Source organism: Protopterus annectens, chromosome 9.part0, assembly GCF_019279795.1.
Source record: "Protopterus annectens isolate FY-2018-M chromosome 9.part0, PAN1.0, whole genome shotgun sequence".
NCBI lineage: Eukaryota > Metazoa > Chordata > Ceratodontiformes > Protopteridae > Protopterus > Protopterus annectens.
Genome location: NC_056743.1, coordinates 331376873 through 331397893, shown reverse-complemented (window position 1 = coordinate 331397893; position 21021 = coordinate 331376873). Strand labels below are relative to the sequence as shown.

At 39.3% G+C, this 21021-nt stretch overlaps 1 protein-coding gene across 1 annotated transcript in view; it reads left to right on the top strand.

Annotated features, from left to right (window-relative positions):
• Window positions 1–21021, top strand: part of LOC122811221 (nuclear pore complex protein Nup88-like) — a 261114-nt gene that overhangs the window by 53996 nt on the left and 186097 nt on the right. The gene's annotated exons all lie outside the window — the stretch shown is intronic.

Here is a 21021-nt window from a genome sequence, read left to right as displayed (position 1 = left end):
GTGTGCACTGTGTAGTTTTGAGGCACTGAAATATCTCTGTTTATGATCGTATATCTTTCAGAAACAACCATGTAAAATATATTTATAACTGTTAATCACTGTGGCAGGTGATGTGTTTGATCATGTGCAGATTGGTACTGTAGCTTGTATACTCATTTGAAGATTGTATTGGCAGAAATTTCACACAGCAGATATTTCAGTGCCTGTATTGCAGCACAGTGGGGGTATAGGTATGGAAGCTGATACAGACATATGTGCAAATTTTAGTGGAATGCAAAGGCCTCCAGTTCACATGAAACAGAGCCCTCTCCCTGACCCTCTTCAAACGCAACCTAGATGAATGGATGGCTGACCGCAAATTCACTCCTGGGGTGGTGCCCAAGTCTCTCTTGGATAGAGGACATTGGTATTAACTATAATAGACTCTTACTCTGCGAACTTCACTCACATAACCACTAACAGTTGGGGCAACTCGGGATAAATGTGGCTAGGCTGGTAAGGGCTCTAGGGACATTAGCCTAGTAACCTTGTATGAACCTATATGGTGTATGGTATTTTGCCGGTGCATCCCATTAAGATTTTCTTCACATATCCCCACTGAAAATTTGTGGTCATCCATCCAGTAATCCATACTGGTTTTAAAGGTTGCTAGAGAGGTATGCTTGATAGGTAAGGAGAACCTGTTCCAGAAGTGGGGGGATGTGCTGGATGAGGTATTGATTACTCCATCTGGTGTTGATGTGGTAGTATAGATTTAGTCTCTAGAGTTGGTGTTTGCTTTACCACCAGTTCTGCTTCTGTAAAGGAGTTCAGAGTGCTGGGTCATTCACAGTAATGGAAGGCTAAGCAGAGATAACCCCTCTGGAATCTGTATGACACTGAATAGAGGGTTAGCACTTTTAGTCTGTTAGAGTATCTATGGGATAGTAAGACATTTTTTGGTGCATGTTGAGGGCTGTGCCGAAGAATAAATTATGTTCATTGATGGGTCAGAAAAGGTATGAGTAAAGTGGGCTTGAAACTTCATTAGACCTTGAAGGGGCTACCACAAAGGATAAACTGTGCAAAGTAGAAGTATTTTCTAACCACCACAGAAACTTGAAGAGTAAAGGAGAGTCTGTTACCAACGTGGTACACAAGTCCTTGATGGCTGTAAACTTAAGTGGAGCATTATCAATATGGTATGCAGTGGTGATACCAGATGATTACCAAAGGAAACAGTGCCACATTTCTTGGTGTTAAGGATATGTCTGTGGTTGATGCATCAAGCATTTTAGTCTAGCCCTTGCTGGAATATTTGAATACTAGAATGGAATTTAATAACTACCCCCAGCCTGCAGTCATCAGCAATCTTGGTTATTTATGGAGGCTTAAGACAGAGCTCTGTGGGATACCTCTGGTGACATTTTTAGGTCTAGAACAAATACCCACTGAACTTAACAGTATGGGTTGTCAGACAGCCAGTTACCTATCCAGTGAACTATGTATAGGCTAATGCAGCCAGTTACCTATCCAGAGAATTATGTATAGGCTAATAGGTTCATAGGTTCATACTAGGCTATCTGCCCTAGGGCATTTATAAGCCTAGCCAGAGTGTGTTTGGCTTTCGCCACCCATTTAAAATTAATTTTGCTATGCCCTTTTTCGAGGTTAGTATACTGTGCCTCTGTCTAACAGTGACACAGAAGTGATACCCGGGGTAAACCTACAATCTCCCATCCACTCATCGAGATTCCTCTTGAAGAGAGTCAATGAGGGACTCTGTCTAACCTGGACTGGGATTTTATTCCAGAGTGAAGGGAGCCTCTGGGTTATGAATCTGTCCCTCCAACATGTCCTATTTATTTCAGTGCTGAGGTTCAAGTCTCTCGAGCGCGTAGCTCAATGGGATTTGGATTCTCTGAGGTGCAGCATGTCCATTAATTCCAGGTTGGACATGGCTTTATACGTCAGGCACAGATCGCCTCTGAGCAGGCGGTATGCCACTGAGTAGAGCTGGAATTTCTTTAACCGGGCAGCATATGGCATCTGTTTGAGCCCTTTGATCCTCTTGGTGAGGTACTTTTGGGGTCTTTCCAGTTGCTGCAGTTGTCTGGTAAGGTACATCCCAAAAGGAGCATTGTACTCAATTATGGGCCTGATGAGAGATGAGTAAAGAGGCACGATGACCTCCCCTGATCTAAATGTGAATCCCATCATGATTAGGTGGGCTATATAAAATGTTCTTCTAACCACTTTGGCCACGTGGTTGTCAAATGAGAGATTGCTATCAACTTGAGTCCCCAGGTCCCTAATTACTTCTTCTGTACTTAATGGATTACCACCTATGTGGTAATTTGTGGGCACTTTGTTTTTGCCAAAGGGGATGACTATACACTTTTTGGCGTTTAGCTTGAGGCCATGGCTCTGGCACCAGTTGTCTGTTTCTATGAGGCCCTTTTAGAGGATGCTTGTGTCAGCTGGAGAGTTGATTATGATGCCCAGTTTGCAGTCATCTGCGAACTTGGTCAGCCGCAGTCCTTCCGTGTTGGCCTGTACCTCCGAGAAATATATACCGAACAAGAGAGGTCCCAGGACTGAGCCTTGTGGGATGCCACTTGTAACTGGTTTGGAGTCTGACATGGCTCCAGCAATTCTAACCATGTGGGTTCTGTCCTTGAGCCAGTTTGCAACCCATCTAGTGACATAGGGGTTTATATTCAAACTGGTGAGCTTATCTATAATGCCCGAGTGGGGTATTGTATCGAAGGCTTTTGCGAGGTCCAGGTAGGCTGTGTGGACCACCTTCCCCTCATCAATGGCCTTGGTGACTGTTTTAAAGAAATCGACCAGGTTTAAGAGGCAGGATCTGCCCTTAACAAAGCCGAACCGGGTAGGATCCAGTGTCTGTAGGTCCCCAATATCTTTATTTATGAGGTCCATGATGATCCTTTCCATAGCTTTGCAGACCAAGCTAGTCAGGCTTACGGGGCGATAGTTTCCAGGATCCGTTGAGGCACCACCATTGTGGAGAGGGACCACTGTTGCTGTACGCCACTCTTTGGGTACATATCCTGTAGTAAGGCTGAGATTGAACAGTAGTTTTATGTTTGGGTTTAGCTCTTCTTGGAGTTCATGTAGGACGCAGCCCGGGACACCATCTGGTCCCATTGATGCTGTGTTTTTGCTTTGGAGAGGGCGGCTCTTACCTGAGCATCTGAGATATCAGGGGCAGCACTCTGCTGGGATAGATATTTGCCCTTTGGTGGGAGGGGCATTTGCGCTGAACCTGTCAGCTAGGATGTTGGCAATGTCTGTGGGTTCGTGTATTTTTGTCATTTTGGACTAATTCTGAGCATATCTGGGAATTCCCACCCAGGTTCCTAACATAACTAAAGAAAGCCTTGTGATTATCCTTAGTGTCCTGTGCAATTTTTCTCTCGAAGCTGGCCTTAGACTATTTTATGAGTGCCCGTAGTTTTTTACTAATACTGATCAGAGATGCCTTCCCTTTTTGGGATTTTGCTCTATCATGTAGTAGCTTCCTCCTTCTATTGTATGTCTGGCTTATGGCTGGGGTCCACCAGACAGGACGTCTGCCTTTGGTTTTATTTGGGATTGCATGATCCATACATTCCTGAAGGTGTTCATAGAATGCGTTTGTAAAGGATTCTGCGGTCTGGGCCGTATTTTCCACAGGCCCGGGGGCTTTGAAGGATTCCACCTCGGTTTTGAGGAGTGTGAAATTTGCTTTAGAGAAGTTTTTCACTGTGGTTTTCTGGGCAGGGGGTGGGGCCGGGATGTGAATATCCAGTGAGATTAGTTTATGGTCTGATCTTAGCAGTGAGGGATAGACTTCTGGTCTGGAGCATAGAGTCCCCATGTTGGTGATGATCAGGTCCAGTATGTTTTCCCCTCTTGTGGGAGTGGTAACAAGTTGTTCCATAGCATTTGAGTTTATAAATTCTAGGAACCTTTGGGCTAGGGTGTTGGAGCTAGAGTAATGCTCCCAGTCCATGTTTGGGTAGTTGAAGTCGCCCAATATAATGGTGTTTGGAGAGACCTTCATATTTTCCAGTATTCTCAGGAAGGCGAGTAGGGTTCCTGGGTTTGGGAGGGTGGTCTGTAGCAGGCTATAAACTGGAAGGCAGTTTTACCCACTGTTAGTTGCACATGGATAGTCTCTGATGCTTCGTGCTGTGCCACCAACCTGGAGGTGTGGGTATCTTTGACGAATATTGATAACTCCCCCTCTTTTTGTGGTTCGGTCCAAGTTTTGGGGCCGAAAAGCATGGTATGAGGTATAACCTGGTAGTGCTGGGGTGCTCTCGGGAGCCTTGAACCAGGTTTCTGTTACTGCACAGATATCGATGTTCTCCATGCTAAGGAGAGTTTTGAGTGCATGCATCTTGAGGTTTAGACTTCTGGCATTGAGTAGCATTACTCTTAGTTTCTTATCCCTTGTGATACCTATGGATGTGGGTTTGTCTTTTGAGCCTTGCCTAAAAAAGGCACTATGGGGGTAGCAAGAGCCTTTGCCAATATCCGAAAGCCCAGGGGTGACAGGTGCAAGCCGTCCCTAGCGAATCATCGTGGCTTGTCGAGCATGTCATCCCAGGCTGACAGGCATTGGATCCCTTTGAATGACACCAATACTTAAGCCAATTGTTGAAATTGATCATCTTGTCTTCATATTGTGGCATCATTCTTGGTGAGGGTAAGATGCTACTCAAGGTCAAGGTCATACCGGCCTGGGCTACATGCTCAGAGAGCTCCTCTATGTCTCTTTTCATGTAGTCCAGGGAGGTACGTCTCATGTCATTCACACCAGCATGGACAATGACTGAGTCATATTTGTACTTGCCTTGGAGTGACCTGAGTGCTTGTGTTATGTGGCGGATCCTAGCGCCTGACAGGCAGCTCACCGTGACCTTCTCCTTGTTCAGCCTGGTGAGCGGGACGTCAGTGAGCCTGATGATAGAGTCACCTATTACAAGTGTATCAGGTGTGTTGTTTAGCCTTAAGGGCTGTGACTGTTCGGCACACTGGCTCTGTGAACTATGTGTTGCACATATTTTGTTTTGGGGTAGCGGTTGCTTGGGTGTCTGCTTTGGAGGTCTTTGCTGCTTAGGCAGATTTTTATTTAGAGCCTCCGAGTATGTTTTTGTGTGTTTATGTGTTTAGTTTGCTGTCGTGGTAGGCCTATGTGAGACTGGAATTGTAGTGAGTGTGGTTTCCTTCTCCTCCTGACTGGTTACGCCATTACTGAGTTGAGAGAGCTTAGTCTCCAGTTTGGCTATATGGTTGCATTTGTGTTGGAATTTGTTGGGAGGAGGAGAGGGTTGTCTGTGTACATGAGGCAGTTGTAACATTGCCTCAAGATTCCCAGATTCACCAGCTGGACCGGAGAGGAGATTGACAACTGACCTTTGGGCATGCTAGAATAGTATATGGAATTCCTTTATAATTGAAAAAGAGGGCCAGTGGGGAACAAGGTACTCAAGAGGAGTTTGTGAGGGTGTAGTGCTTTTAATTTTTTAGTGCTGACTTAGTGAGCAAGTGCCAGGTAACTTAAATGCAATGTGTTACAAGTAACTTAAATGCAGAAACGACAAACAGTAACTTTCTTTCAATTGAAACAAGGAAATAAGTACAGTAAGCAATGCAGATATCACTAGGGATCCACAGAAGCGCTGAAAAGCCGCGTTTTAGGTGAAATTAGCGTTTCAGGGAAATAACAAACAAACAAACAACAAGCATACAAACAAAGCTAGATTCTGCAGGCCTGGATCTAGTCTATGCTACAGCAAACAAGGTGTACCAATTTCAGTAAGAAACAGTTCAAATATGCAGGCACTATAAGCCTTTAACCAGAAATTCCCAGCTCAGAAGGGCAGAGTCCAGCCTCTCCTCCCACAAGAGTGCAGACCACGAATCTTCTTAATGTAAAATAACTGGCCTGAAGCCCAAGTGCTTAAACCAGAACTAATACACTTTTAGAATAACAGACACTGAGCCCTCAATCAGCAGTTCCCAACTTAGAAGGATGTAAGGTACCTGTCCTGCCACCACAGTGCAGGCCATAAACCTTCCTAATGTAAAACAACAGGTCTGAAGCCCAAGTGCTTAATCCAAAAGACTTAGAATGATAGCTGCACTTTAATCAAGTTACTACCAAGCAGTAATAAATACAATTGAATACTTTAAAGAATGCCTGGCTTAGTGGTCAAGTTATACAAACAAAGCTAGATTCAGCAGGCCTGGATCTAGTCTATGCTACAGCAAACAAGGTATACCAATTTCAGTAAGAAGCAGTTCAAATATGCAGGCACTATAAGCCTTTAACCAGAAATTCCCAGCTCAGAAGGGCAGAGTCCAGCCTCTCCTCCCACAAGAGTGCAGACCACGAACCCTCTTAATGTAAAATAACTGGCTTAAAGCCCAAGTGCATAAACCAGAATTAATACACTTTTAGAATAACAGACACTGAGCCCTCAATCAGCAGTTCCCAGCTTAGAAGGATGTAAGCTTCCTGTTCTGCCACTACAGTGCAGACCACAAACTTTCTTAATGTAAAACAACTGGTCTGAAGCCCAGGTGCTTAAACTAAAAGGCTTAGAATGAGTTACATCAAGCAGTAATAAATACAATTGAGTACTTTTAAGATGACACAAAAGCAAAATAAAGTAGGAAGAAACACAAATACAGTAAAAGCAGATACAATTTTATTTATTTTTTTTTTGAGTGGAAAGAGAGAAAGGAGTAGCAGAAACTAAGCTGATTGGCCTTCTCAAATGTTCTCCCTGTACTGGGTAGAATGAGGTAATGACAGTAAACTGGGAGGAGGGTCCCAGATCAGATCTACACTAGGGGCAGGCAACTGCAAAGCCACCAACTATAAAAACACTATACCAACAGGGAGGGTGGAAAACAAACTGCAGAAATGTTTCTCACAGCTGAAACGCAGCAGTGAGCCTTTAACTCATTCACTCCGGAGCAGCTCAGGAAAAGCTGCCTGCTTAATTCCACCATAGAAACAACAGTGCAGCCTGAGCTCATTTTCAGAAAATCCATTTGTAAAACCATACAGAAAACAAATGTTCATAACTCTTTAACTATAAGAGCTACACTAAAAATGTGAACGCGAAAGTTGTTCAGCAGACACTGACCTTTCCAACAGGGTAAATGTTGATAGCGTATATCAAAGTCATTATTAAATATTTGGCAAGGGATGCTGATATTGTGCATATTTTTTACCTTTTTGGAAAAACAAAGCACAATATCTTGGTCAATGTACCATGCAGACCCATACAATTTGAATGTAATTTGTTAATATGAATGTCAGCTTTAAAATGATACATTAACCATTACTGTGTGATGTTCCTTTCTTGAGATATACACAGAAATATGATTAATATATTATTTTTCATAACTGATAAATAAACAAAGCATAATATCTCATCACCTGTAACAGAAAGAGCCTACATATCAGTGTAGAAGTTGTGCATCTGAATGTCAGCTTCAAAATGATGCATCATTTGTGTGATCACCATGCTCCCTTGCAAAGATATGGGCATAATAATGAAAAGTATTGCAAATGTATAATTTTCATAATCGTACAAGACTAAACAAAATGTGATATCTGTACATGTGTAGAGTGCACAGACATAGTTCTTTTACCATGTTGTAAGGAGTAACACTGTCTTCAAAATGAGGTATTACTTGGCACACTGACATGCTCCCTTGCAAAGTTATTTACCAAAATATGAAAAAAATCATAATTTCCATAACCTAAGTCCGAAACAAACTTTCATATCTGCACATGTGTCAAACATACAGGCACAATTATTTTACCATGTTGGAACCAGCAATACCTTCTTCAAAATGAAATATTACTTGGCACATTCAGATGCTCCCTTGCAAAGTTATTTACCAAAATATGAAAAAAAAATCATAATTTCCATAACCTAATTCCAAACAAACTTTGATATCTGCCTATGAGTACAACATACAGGCACCATTCTTTTACCATGTTAGAACTATAAATAATCTTTTCAAAATGAGGTATTACTTAACACATTCAGATGCTCCCCTGCAAAGTTACTTACCAAAATATGAATAAAAAAAATAATTTCCATAACCTAAGTCCAAAACAAACTTTGATATCTGCCTATGAGTACAACATACAGGCACCATTATTCTACCATGTTGGAACCATCAGTACTGTCTTCAAAATGAGGTATTACTTAGCACATTCAGACTCTCCCTTGCAAAGTTATTTACCAAAATATGAAAACAATCATAATTTCCATAACCTAGGTCCAAAACAAACTTTCATATGTGCACAAACTCAGAATAATATATTTTACAGAACACATTTCATAAGAGAGTTTTACTTACCATACTGGTCCTACTTGGTCATGTGTGTTTTCCATTCTTCCCACACGCTGCATGTTACCAATCCTGCATATCTCTCCTCACACCATTGTGGAGGTCAGTCAAGAACAATGCAATGCCCTCCGCAGTTAGGTGAACGCCGACCCTGTGCATCAAGCCATGCATGAACCAATTCTGTAAACATCTGGCCTTGTGAGCTGCCCATTGACTGTTTGCTGTTTTCCATATCTGTCGAGGAATTATATCAGACCACACAAAATGACAATGCCGTTATAATTCAGTCAAAATAGTAACTTGGATGTTATTGAGCCCTTATAATTCCAGTTATCGCATCTGACCATCACTCTGGTTACAATAAGACCCATCAGTTTTCCTAAATGCAGTACGTGCATATTGTTAACAGATAATAAATTATTCTTGAAAGCTGGATACATAAACAAAAAATTATAATAACCATTGCTGAAACCTGAGCTATAGATAACCTATACTTGTCACACTGTATCTGTATTACAATCTTCAGCAGTCTGACCATGTATGCACAAGCACTTCCCTGGTACACAAATGAATTATTTCCCCTACCAACATCTTCATTACTACATGTTATACACATGTCCCTAAATGAAACATTCACCCAAGTGACCCATTCAGGAAAATGTTGAGATACGCACAACCACCACAATTGTGTGTGTATGTATATATATATATATATATATATATATATATATATATATATATATATATATGTGTGTGTGTGTGTGTGTGTGTGTGTGTGTGTGACCAATGTACATACATGTATATCCATATACGCACACACACACACCACACATATATATATATATATATATATATATATATATATATATATATATATATATATATATATATACACATATAATGCATATATACAGCAAGAAAAAAATCAGGGGTTTAGGAGGGTAGGCAGTCAATGAAGAATATGGGGGTTGCAAAGCAGAGAAAAAATACAACCTGACTTGTGCATTCATTAAAGTGATAATGACTTCTACTTATGTGAATAACACTGACAGCAGTTGAGACTTTCCCCAAAAAAGTGATAATGACTAACTGCTATATTGTAACTGCACCTATTGCTATGTGATAATGACCTTCCTTTCATTACTGCAAAGGTATGCATGCTGAGACACAGGTGATAACTGCTGCCCATAACCTGTTGAGTAGGCATTCATTTTATTACCTTGTGCAGCTGTTATGTAACACAGACTCATTATCATCAGTAAGGAGAATATCTGAGTCAGTCAAATAGTATAACACTTAGGTATTACTGAGGCCTTCCTCCCATCTAAATTCTACACATGACTGACAAAGCCAGGAGAAATAAACAAAAAATATGGTAGCTCCATCCTGTCAGTAGTCACTTGGTAAATAACTTTGCAAGCGAGTGATAACCTTTATCTCATTCAGGCAGTATAATCACAAATAAAATAATACAAGCAGAAGTGATGTAACCCAATGTAATTTGCAGACTGACTTTCTCTATGTCCCCAGTAACCCCTCCAGTTGTTTGCTTTCTGTATGCACAGGCATCAAAATGACACAAATTGGCCCAGCAGTCACTTCAGCAGTGAGACCATGTATGCACAAGCACATCCCTGATACACAAATAATTATTTCCCCAAGCAACATCCTCATAATTATGTCCAGGTATACATGCACCTGAAATGAAATATTTCCACAAACAAGCCTTCAGTAACATTTTCTAGTATGTGCAACCACCAGTTCACCCAAAAAAACCCTTCAGTAGAATGTTGATGTATGCACAATGTCCAAAATTAAACGCTTCCCCAAATGAAACATCTGTAAGTTTTGCTGTACCACCAAAATGAAGCATTCACCCACCCAAGCCCTTCAGTATAATGTATGCACAGGCACCAGAATGAAAGATTTCCCCAAAACAACCGTTCAGTAACATTTCCTGGTATGTACAAGCACCAAAATGAAAAATTCATAAACGAACACTGAATGTGCACGTGGGAAATTGCATCACATTATCTGTTGTAATATGCATCATATTCCTTGGACAGGTGTAATAGAGCTATTACCATATGTTAGGACAAAGACCAGAGTAATTACGTCAAAGTAGTACAGCAGTTATATCTTACTGAGAATTGGATTTACCATGGAACACAGTGAAGACAAACAGTGGAGAAGCTGTTGGGACATAATAAAGCAGCTAGGAATCACAAAAGGGCAAATACCTCATTCACATAATTTTGTCACACAGATTTCAGGCATTCCTCATTTACATCATACTATTATTTCACTTGCCTAAGATTTTTGTAAGCTGAGTAAGCAGCTTGTGCCTAAGTGCACCTTGCTCTATGAATCATGCCGAAGCTGTGGTTATGTGCAGCTGGAGCAAATTCCCTCCATGCCTTGGAGCAATGACTATAAATACTGTCCATTAACAGCAAAGGGTCTAAAATCTCATCTTCTACAGGAAAGTGTTTCTTTGCATTTAAGCCCTATCTAAACCTTATTATTTCCAAACAGTGTTTTATTTTAGTCCCGTTCATGTTTTGAAAACATAGTTTAATTACTGGACTACATTTTTTCTCTCTCATTATAACCTCAATAATTACCCCTTCCACCAGGTATTCTGGGTAATCTTTCTTCAAAGACTTTCGCCTATATTCCTTTACTGTTAATTTTGCAACATACTTAAAATCGCAATTTCTCAATTTACACAAAAAATTACCAGGTAATTCTACCCTACTTATCTAGCACATACTACCCCTATCAATGTCTCCCGAAACCCCATTTCACTCTTGAAGGTCTGCTTCTCTGCTATAACAAACCCCCTGTTTCAACTCGCACTTACTACTCCTATAAGAGTCCTTATTGTTGACTGACTAACTGGCTCACTTTCCCTGCCAACAGCTCCAGATCCCCTCACCATAGCTAGATACTCTTACTGTGATAGTTTTCATTTTTCTCTTTGCTCTCTACAAGGTGGTAGCCCCACTACTCTATGCCTAAACCCCTCCCCCCTGTACCTAATTTCCTGCCCCAAGGTATCACAAGTTACTACTACACATCCATTTGATGGACTGTGCAATCAGAAAGCCAGGATCCCACCTGTGCACCAGTCTACTTCAATTGCTATGTAGTCAGCCAGCACACTAAGCATTCTGCATGTCAAACTATCCAAATTTGAGAGAGTGTAGGCTCCAGTCTTGAAAAAGCATTTTACAATTTCCATTCATACCCAAAATTGGAGCACATCACCACGCAAGACATGTCCAAGCATTTGAAAATGCCAATGTATTAACTGTGACCATCCTGAAAGCAAATCTGGGATCTGTCATCACAGCCTTGCTGGCTGGGTCTAAATACCATGCTCAGAGTGACATTCAGGAGTAGGCACCACACCCCAAACATCGCAGTCCTATTTTAACAATGAGGATCAATGAAACTTTTGATAGGATGCCTCAGTAGCTTAACCCCCCGCCCCTCCACTCAGTAGCTTAACCCCCTCCCCTCCACTCTTTCCATATTCTTCCTACATCACACATCTGCAATATAACTACAAAACCTAACAGATGAAAAACACTCCAAGTCCTCACCAGAAACATTCTGGGAGGAAATGAAGACTTTCCACAAGTTCAAAGCAAAACAAACTGCTAGATTCACCCCCCCCCCCCAGACTTCCTTTATGAATTCTCCAACTAATAGTTATTGGCAAGCTGCAGATCCAAGCCAGACTATACAATTTGAAAACCTTAAAACTGTCCTGGAAAGATTACAGTGGAAACATACCAAAGGCATCCAAAAATGTGAAAATTTAAGTTATGAAAGAGTAAAAAATTATAATACAGACTTGTGTTGCTGCACATAGAAACAATGGAGTTATATGCCTGAAATCACATTCTCTTAAAAACAGAAAATTTCACAATTAGAATTAAAATTAACAACTGTACAGGAGCCAGTCCAGTTTCTACTCCCCCTCCCCACACTTATGTAATAGTATGAGCCTTTCTTTGAATATAGCAAGTGGTCAGGGGATGGCAGTTCACCCCTACACATGGTCCAGCAAACAAAACAAGAGTTTGAGCAAATGTCTTATACTGCTCTGATATTTTACTGACCTCTGCATAGGGATGACAACCAAGATGAGAACCAAAACAAGATTTGTGTGTGTGTGTGTGTGTGTGTGGGGGGGGGGGGGTGCACAGAAGTAAATTTACACAGGATTTTTAAAGTACACCACATAAGATATACAATTGTTCGACATTATACAACTATCACTGAAAATATTACAAAAAACAGTACACAAAACAATGATATAGAAACCCCCACCTGGGTAAACACTGCAGGTTACCTTTCTACTCAATCCCTTCACCAGGGTGCAAGAAGCCCTTTATGCTCATGGTTATATTTAACTGCTTCATCTTAAATTCCCAATAAAATACTCTTTCATTAAAACCCTTTCTCGCCTCATCACCAGAAGCACATGTTGCTACAGAATGACAGTAGGAAGATGTGGTGGGAAATATCCAGCATAGTAATACAACAATCTTGTAAATACAAAATAAACTAGAAACAAATTTATTTAAGTACACAGCTTACACTGCCAACCAAAATAATGGGACCGTATGCCAACTGTATTCCTAGCCTGAGTCTTAAGGAAAATGTGAAACAGCACTGCACCCCCAGTTATACATACATGAACACAATATCAAAGTTACAATATACACACACAACTTGATAACCTTTAACTTGTACTTTGAGGTCACAAGCCAAATGCATCAAGGCTACCACCTTATATATTTGCCACTTGTAACGCTTTTTCCTTCGTATCACCGAAACACGATGGCACAGAATGAAAGGATGTGACAGAAGTATCAAGCATGGGAATGCAACAGTCTTGCAAATACAAAGTAAACTTATAAAGTAATACTGTGCAACTTTGTACTAAAGCCTACAGCTCACACTGACACCCAAATAAGGTAACAAATCAATTAAAGTACCAATTCTTAAATCCGATTAAGATACATGTAGAAGTTACACGCACAAATACATGAAGCAAATATTTACACAGACTGTACCAAGACAGAATTCGCCCAACAAAAATTAAAAAAGAAAATCGTGGTATAAACACTATCCAGTGCATCGTTATATTTGTCACCCCTCACGCTCCATAAACAATATTTTCATGGACTGTACCATACATACTTACACAGAGCAAAGCCAGAGCAAAGCTAACAAACTTAAACCCATCAAAACTTGACAGATTTGGTATGCCTGGCTGGGCTTAAAAAGCCCCTTGAGGTAGTTAACCTAGTAAACATCAATGAACCATCAGCGCTTACAGGTGTGGCGGCGTCTACGCACACATTAAAACAGTTACACAAGACACACATGGGACATTTCCTCGTAAAGCACTACTCTCCCAGTAGTCACATAAAGGCCAGCGACATCGCCATTTTTCTCTCCCCAAACAGCCCAGGCAGAACAATCACTAACTACCAAAAAGGAAAACGCAGTTCCACCATTAACCTTCCTTTGTTTTAAATCGGACAAGTAGATCAACATCAGTTCAACAGTTTGAAGCAGTGCAATATTTCTACATTGTACTTGTACATGGGGCATACTGCAGTTGCAAGTGACTGTATATGCTGTAGAGCTAATAGTTTAGCGGCAAAGCAAAGCATAAAGATGGTTCAAAAACAAATCACGAAGCAGTTTGTATAAACCAAGAACAGTAGATGCAGAAGCTCACCAAACCCCAATCTTCCAGACACCAAGGAAAAATAAAGTATATACGGTTTCTGTTGGTTATCAGTGAAGCAGCTATATTCTATGTTGCTGATAAAAACCAGTCCAGCGTAATTAAATCCAAAAGAACTCTGTTTATTCCAGACCTTAGACCTAACGCAAATACAATCCTGGAACTCAGTGCACTACTGGCAGTAGTTTTAATAGCAGAACAATTCTGTAAAAGAAAAAAAAAACGACCACAGCACATCAGTTATGCAAGCGGTGGCTCGGATTGTAAGAATCCGATTGGCTGCCACCGCTTGATTGAGGAATGCACACGGAGCTGGCTTTGCTGAATCTGGAGAAAAGACAGGGAGCATTCAAAGCCGAATTTAACAAAAAAGTCCAATAGGACCATCAGGTACCTCCACTATAAATCCTAAATTGAGAAGATAACTGACAACCTTCAGTTACTTTCTCAACATATATTTTACCAATAGCTTGAAATTAGGGGCTGTAAACTTACTTGCGCTGCAGGAAGGCACTCCGGGGTTAACATGAAGAAATTCCTATCGTGTCATAGCGCACTCGGTGTTAAGCACAGAGGCGCCAGGGAACGGTTCTCGGGGTTAATGAGTTAAATGAAAGTTTTAAACAGCTAAAGGAGCCTCTAGAAAAAAAGAGTTTAACTGCAACAAGTTATTAGAAACAAACAACCCAACAGATGCTTAATAAAAGTGGACAATTTCCAGTTAATACCTCACACACAGTGAAACTAGCTAGAAAAATACACAGTACACAAAGTGCTATAAATAACAAAGAAATAAAGAACAAAATAAACAAAAAACAGGATACTTAATGTTATATATTATAGCTCCGAGTTTCCTCAGTGTCCTTCCTTCGATCAAGCTCAGTGTGAAATGGCAGAACACTCACAAATGAACTTCTTAGGTAACAGAAAGCTGAAACCTGAGACAGCTTTTAAGAAAGAAATCTCAAAAGAACCAATGAGGTGCTTAGTCTAAGCTGTAGTCCAGGTGACCAGAGTCAGACAATGACCTCAAACAATTCTCTCTCACTGAAATGCCTGATGGCTTTGGCTAAACCAAGATGTCCCTGAATATGTGCTCAGACACACAGCCTCCACAAACACTAGGCCCAAATACAAGCCTGAATATGGAAATGCTACAAATATCCCAACTACTTAGAACAAACTGCAGAAATGTTTCTCACAGCTGAAAAGCAGCAGTGAGCCTTTAAATGAAAGTTTTAAACAGCTAAATGAGCCTCTAGAAAAAGAGTTTAACTGCAACAAGTTATTAGAAACAAACAACCCAACAGATGCTTAATAAAAGTGGACAATTTCCAGTTAATACCTCACACACAGTGAAACTAGCTAGAAAAATACACAGTACATAAAGTGCTATAAATAACAAAGAAATAAACAACAAAATGTTGAGCTGGGAAAGATTGTCAATAATCCCAGTTTTAAGGATATTGTCAGAGGCCTTGGCAAGGTCCAGGTAAGCAATATGGAGTGTATGCCCTTATCCATGGCATCAGTAACCCTTTCAAAGATCTCATCCAGCCAAACTACTGTATATCTAGGGATGTAAGATAACTAATATTATTGGAATGTATTACAGCTGAATTAATAAACATAGTCTTGTAAATAACACAAGTAAGACTGTTAGGTCAGTAATTCCAATAATCAGTAGATGGACCACCTTTATGCAAAGGTGTGACAACTGCCACAATGTTATGTCCAGAGTGTCTGGACATAACCAGTGGAAATATTTAGTTTGAACACTTGATGAGGGGCTTTGCTAGGCAGGACTTCATACTTCTTAGTAGACATCCAAGGATATTGCCAGGATTTGTGGAAGTTTTGTGGAAGTAGTATTTTTACCTTTCAAAAGTGCCTGAAGGACTTGGTTCAGATTGATCTCACAGGAGGAGGCTATGGGGGTAGAAGGGACAAAGAGGTTGGGTGAAGTGAAGTTTAGTCTTCTCATTTAGCTAATAGTTATATTGCCTAGCAACTTATTGAACAGCTGAAATGTACATAATGCCTAGTCATTTTATGCCATAAACCTGATATGTTGTCAGGGATTTTTCTCATTTAACTGCCTAAACAAATGTTTGTTCATATTTTCAGTCTATGGTATTCCTTGCTTTGACAGTATTTATATACTTCATACATAAAAGTGCCTTGCCATCCTCTTGTATATTTATAGAGGTATAATGCTTTCATAACTTTGCTTCAAATGTATAATGCTTTCATAACTTTGCTTCAAATGTATCTGTTTGTCTGAAATTGATACTGTATTACTATTACTGTATTTTCTCTGCTGAATTGCATAACTGCATTTGACTTTGAATTGTACTAGATGATAGTGGTAAACATAAGGTTTTTCTCTACTGCATTTCTCTCCCTGCCTTCTCTTGCATTCTCCCTCAATAACTGTTTTTCTCTGTCTTCACCTTCAATTTTCAATAACTGTTTTCTCTATCTTTACCTTCAGTTTTTAACTCTCCCTCAAATATAACGTTCAACGAACCACTCCTTGAGCCAATGACCTACAACCACGAGTTAAAAAACACCTTTATTCGATCCACATGAAGTTGTTAACTGTGCAAAATTTAATCCACAAAAGCAGATCAATAATCCACTGTATAGGAATAATCCACAAAACATGTCAAGCGCTTTCGTCGATAGACTTCATTAGAACAGTTAATAATGGATACTGATACCATTTATATATATACCCAATACATCAATTAAGAAAAAACAATTAAATAATTAGTGTTTTTTTCCAAAAACCTGAAAACTTAAAACTCATCATACAAAAACAGTATTTCTAATATATAGTTATTCTCTTATTAACTTTTTTTATGAGCTACATTTTCTAAAACCAATTTTAAAAGTAAAGTTGCCATAGTGTGAAATATTAGTACATTAAAACAATTAATCAAAATTGTGTTGCTCGGTGCCTCAATTCAGGTTTTAAACTAATATGTTCATTTAAACCTGGTAAAACTGTGGCGTTTAACCTTAACTGCCATCTAACCTCTGCCCGAAGCAACTGGTTACCCCAGTCACCCCCCCTAAAATTCCTACTTACAATTTCCAGAATGCCAAATCTAAAACAGTGGTCCACATTATTAGCCTTAATATGTTTGTATTAAGGCACTGTTATCATCCTTTTTCAAAATGTTGTACATGTGCTCATAAATTCTCCTACTCAAATGCCTTTCTGTTTTTCCGACGTAAAAATGACCACATGTCTGACATACAGCTAAATATACCAAACCTTGAGAGGTACATGTACCTGCCACAAAGTTAACCACTATTTGGTTAGGTCCAAGTGAAACTGAGGGAGTATCTATAATAAACTTACAATACTCACAGGCCCCACATTTATAAGTACTTCTTCTATTACATTTTTTATCAGGAATTGGATTTTCTAATAAATTCTTTAAATTTCTGTTTACCCGATATGTAAATTTAGGCCCTTCACCAAGGGTTTTGAGTAACTCCATGTTCCCTTTTAACATCACCCAGTTGTTCTTAATAATATCTTTAACTATCTGAGAGGTTTCACCATACGTTAGTACCATGGTGTGTGTAAAATCAATATCTACACCCATATTGTAACTAACCTTTTCCTCGTCTTCACCTAATAAAGGTCTGAACCTAGTACCCCATTCAGAGCACATCTGATCCTTAATATTATTAATAAACCCTAATGGGTAACCTCGGGCCCCAAACATACTAACCAGTTTATCTACCTCTGATCTAAACAAATTATAGTTTGAACACATAAGGGCAACCCTTACCATTTGCCCTTTTACTATGTTCCTCTTCACAAATGTTGGGTGGTTACTTGAAAATTCTAAGTAATCATTAGAAAATGTGGGTTTTCGGTATACACATGAAGTAAAACATTTAATACTTTCTTCTTTTATTAGTTTCACATCTAAGTAATTAATAAATGAATTTCCACTATCACCAGTGAATTTAAAATAATCACAGGTTCCATTCAAATATTCCAAAAACTTATGTGTCTCACCATCCTTCCACAAGATAAAAATGTTGTCCAAAAATCTGAGGTAAATTAACCAATTTTCTTTGTATAGTGACCCAAACACATACTCTCTTTCCCATTTATACATAACAAGGTTAGCAAACAATGGGGCACAACTGTTCCCCATTGCTACACCCCTTATTTGTCGGAAAAATTCACCACCAAAACAGAAAAAGTTGTTTTTAAGTATCACTTCCATCAATTCTAAAATAAAGTTAATCATACTTTGACTCAAACTAGTCTTCTCCGCCAGAATTTCATGAAAAAACTCTAGCCCCTTATCATGTGGGATTGAAGTAAAAAGATCAACCACATCAATGGTGGAAAAACATACGTTCTTGTCATAGTATTGTCTCTTGATCCTCCGAAGAAAATCCCATGAATCTATTAGAATGTGATCAATAGGTGCCAATGCTTCTCTGACCATACGGTCAATAAATACTCCTAATGGATAGGTAATACTGTTCGAACCAGATATAATAAGCCTATAAGGGGGGTCAATAACATCCTTGTGTGTTTTAGGGATGCCAAAAGCTATAGGAATGGTAGGATGTTCAACATTCAAGAAATTAAATATCTCCTCATTAATTGCACCTTGGTATAGTGAATCTTCCAGTAATAGCTTGATCTTTCTATAGGAAATATTAATTTCATTCCTAGAAACACATTCATATTTTGTTTCGTCCTGTAACATACAGGAGATTCTGTTGTTGTAATCCTCTGTATTTGCTATTACCATACCCCCTCCCTTATCAGGCTTCATAAACCTGATATCAGTATTACCTCTGAACCTGTCCATTAACTGTTTCTCAGTCTTACTTAAATTAAATATTTTTGACTTATACTCCCTAATATTTTTATATATCTCTTGGCAGCATACATTCTCAAAAGAGTTTAATAAGGGGTGTAATGGGGGGTTGAAACAACTCTTATTCTTACCACAAACATTTCTTTTGTTGTTAATATGTTGTGAGTCCTTGAATAAAAAATTTAAATTGAACTTCCTCACAAACAGTTTTAGTTCAATCAAAGTATCACAAATGTTTTCCTTAAAGGCTGGGACAAATTTGACCTCCTTCATAAGTAGATGGAACAAATCTCTGTTAATTTCAACCCCTGCATAGTTAAAAATATTAAATCCCCTATAGGTATAAACTATACCATTACTGTGGACTACAATTGTTTCATCTGTTCCTATATCAGGACAGCTAACATTTTCTAAGACTGGTGGTAACTGTTCTTCCTCCAAACATTTTGATTTCTGTAACTGTTCCGTCTCCCACCCCCACCTGTTGCCCCTAAAAAAGCATTATTGTCTTCCCTATATTTATGTTTGTCTTGGAGCCTTGCTGATCTTCTAAGTGGTGGGTAATCAGAATCATATGTACTGTTAGTATTATTCGGTCTATTTCCTTGTGTAGTCCGATAATGGCTCCCTTCGTTGTTGGGCTGTTTATCTAATATTTCTTCCCCTTCCAAATAAGCTTTAGGAAGTGGGTATGCAGGATGACTTTTATACTCGTATTCATCCCTTAACAACTTTTTCTTTTTCCTTTCTATATTAACATTCACTTCGTTTTCGACTTTGTCAAATAAAACATTGTATTTGTGGTTGTGTTTATTAAAATCATTATCAGTCAAAATCAAATTATTTAACTCGTCAACCTCTTTCAAATATTCGGTAATTCTTTTATTATTAATTTTTATAATAAACTCTATTAGTTCCAACCCGTGTCTATCAAACATTTGTAACAATTCTAAACATTCGGGTTGTCCCTTTTTAACACTGTTTGGAAACCTAAAAACTCTGAGTCCCTTAGGAACTCTCTTTTTTCTAAGCATTCGTTCAAATATGCATTATCACATTGCAATCCTCGCACTTTTAACAATTTTGCCTCAAGGCCAACTAACCTAGAGTCAATACAGTTCGTTCCTTCCATTCTGTTGCAATCCTGAAGAAAAAAGTGGTGGTCGTTTTTAATCCACTCTTTTAAACGGTCGTGCACCAGATTAGCCCCTTGGCAGCCTGTCCTAACCGCTACGTTACTTGAAGAGGGTTCCACATTATTCTCGTTGTTCCGATCCCCCTGTTGAGTCTTACAAACAGTCCTACATGGCAGTTCCCTTCCTTCCCGGTTAACACTGACGTCCAAAATGCCGTTAAACGGAAATGGTGGATTTTGAAGTTTAATGACGGCTTCCTGCAACTCTGAAACCTTATTTGTAAGGTTCAAAATGAGATCCATCATCCGATCTCCTCCTTCATTCCCCTGTTGTCCACAGGGAAAAGGAAAGTTGTTCAGTTCATCTTCGAAGACTGGAGAAAGTCCATTCTCCTCCATAGTGGGTCTAGGTGGCTCAACACACCAAAATAAGACTTGTAACACCTTCAATTTTCAATAACTGTTTTCTCTATCTTTACCTTCAATTTTTAACTCTCCCTCAAATATACCCTTCTTCTAGAACTGTCCTCATTGTCTTCAATACTTCCTTCCATATCTACACTAACTCCTACTGTCTATTCCTACATTCCTCCTCTTCTCTCCCTACTACTTACATTTTGCTTCCTCTCTCCCCCTAATAGTTACTTTTGTTTATTTTCCCCTCTCTCTTTACAATACACCACCCTTGAAGGTCCTGCACCTCCCGAGCATACAGACTACCTCCTGCAAAAGCTCAGTCAGCTCATCTGGACTTATTCTGCTTACTAATCTGGGCTCTCCTTGGAAAAGAACCTCAGTGTGGAATCCCTAAAATAATTTTCAGTAAATGTATGTAGCCTTATACCTAACTCAAATATCTAAACTTTCATATTAGTTAG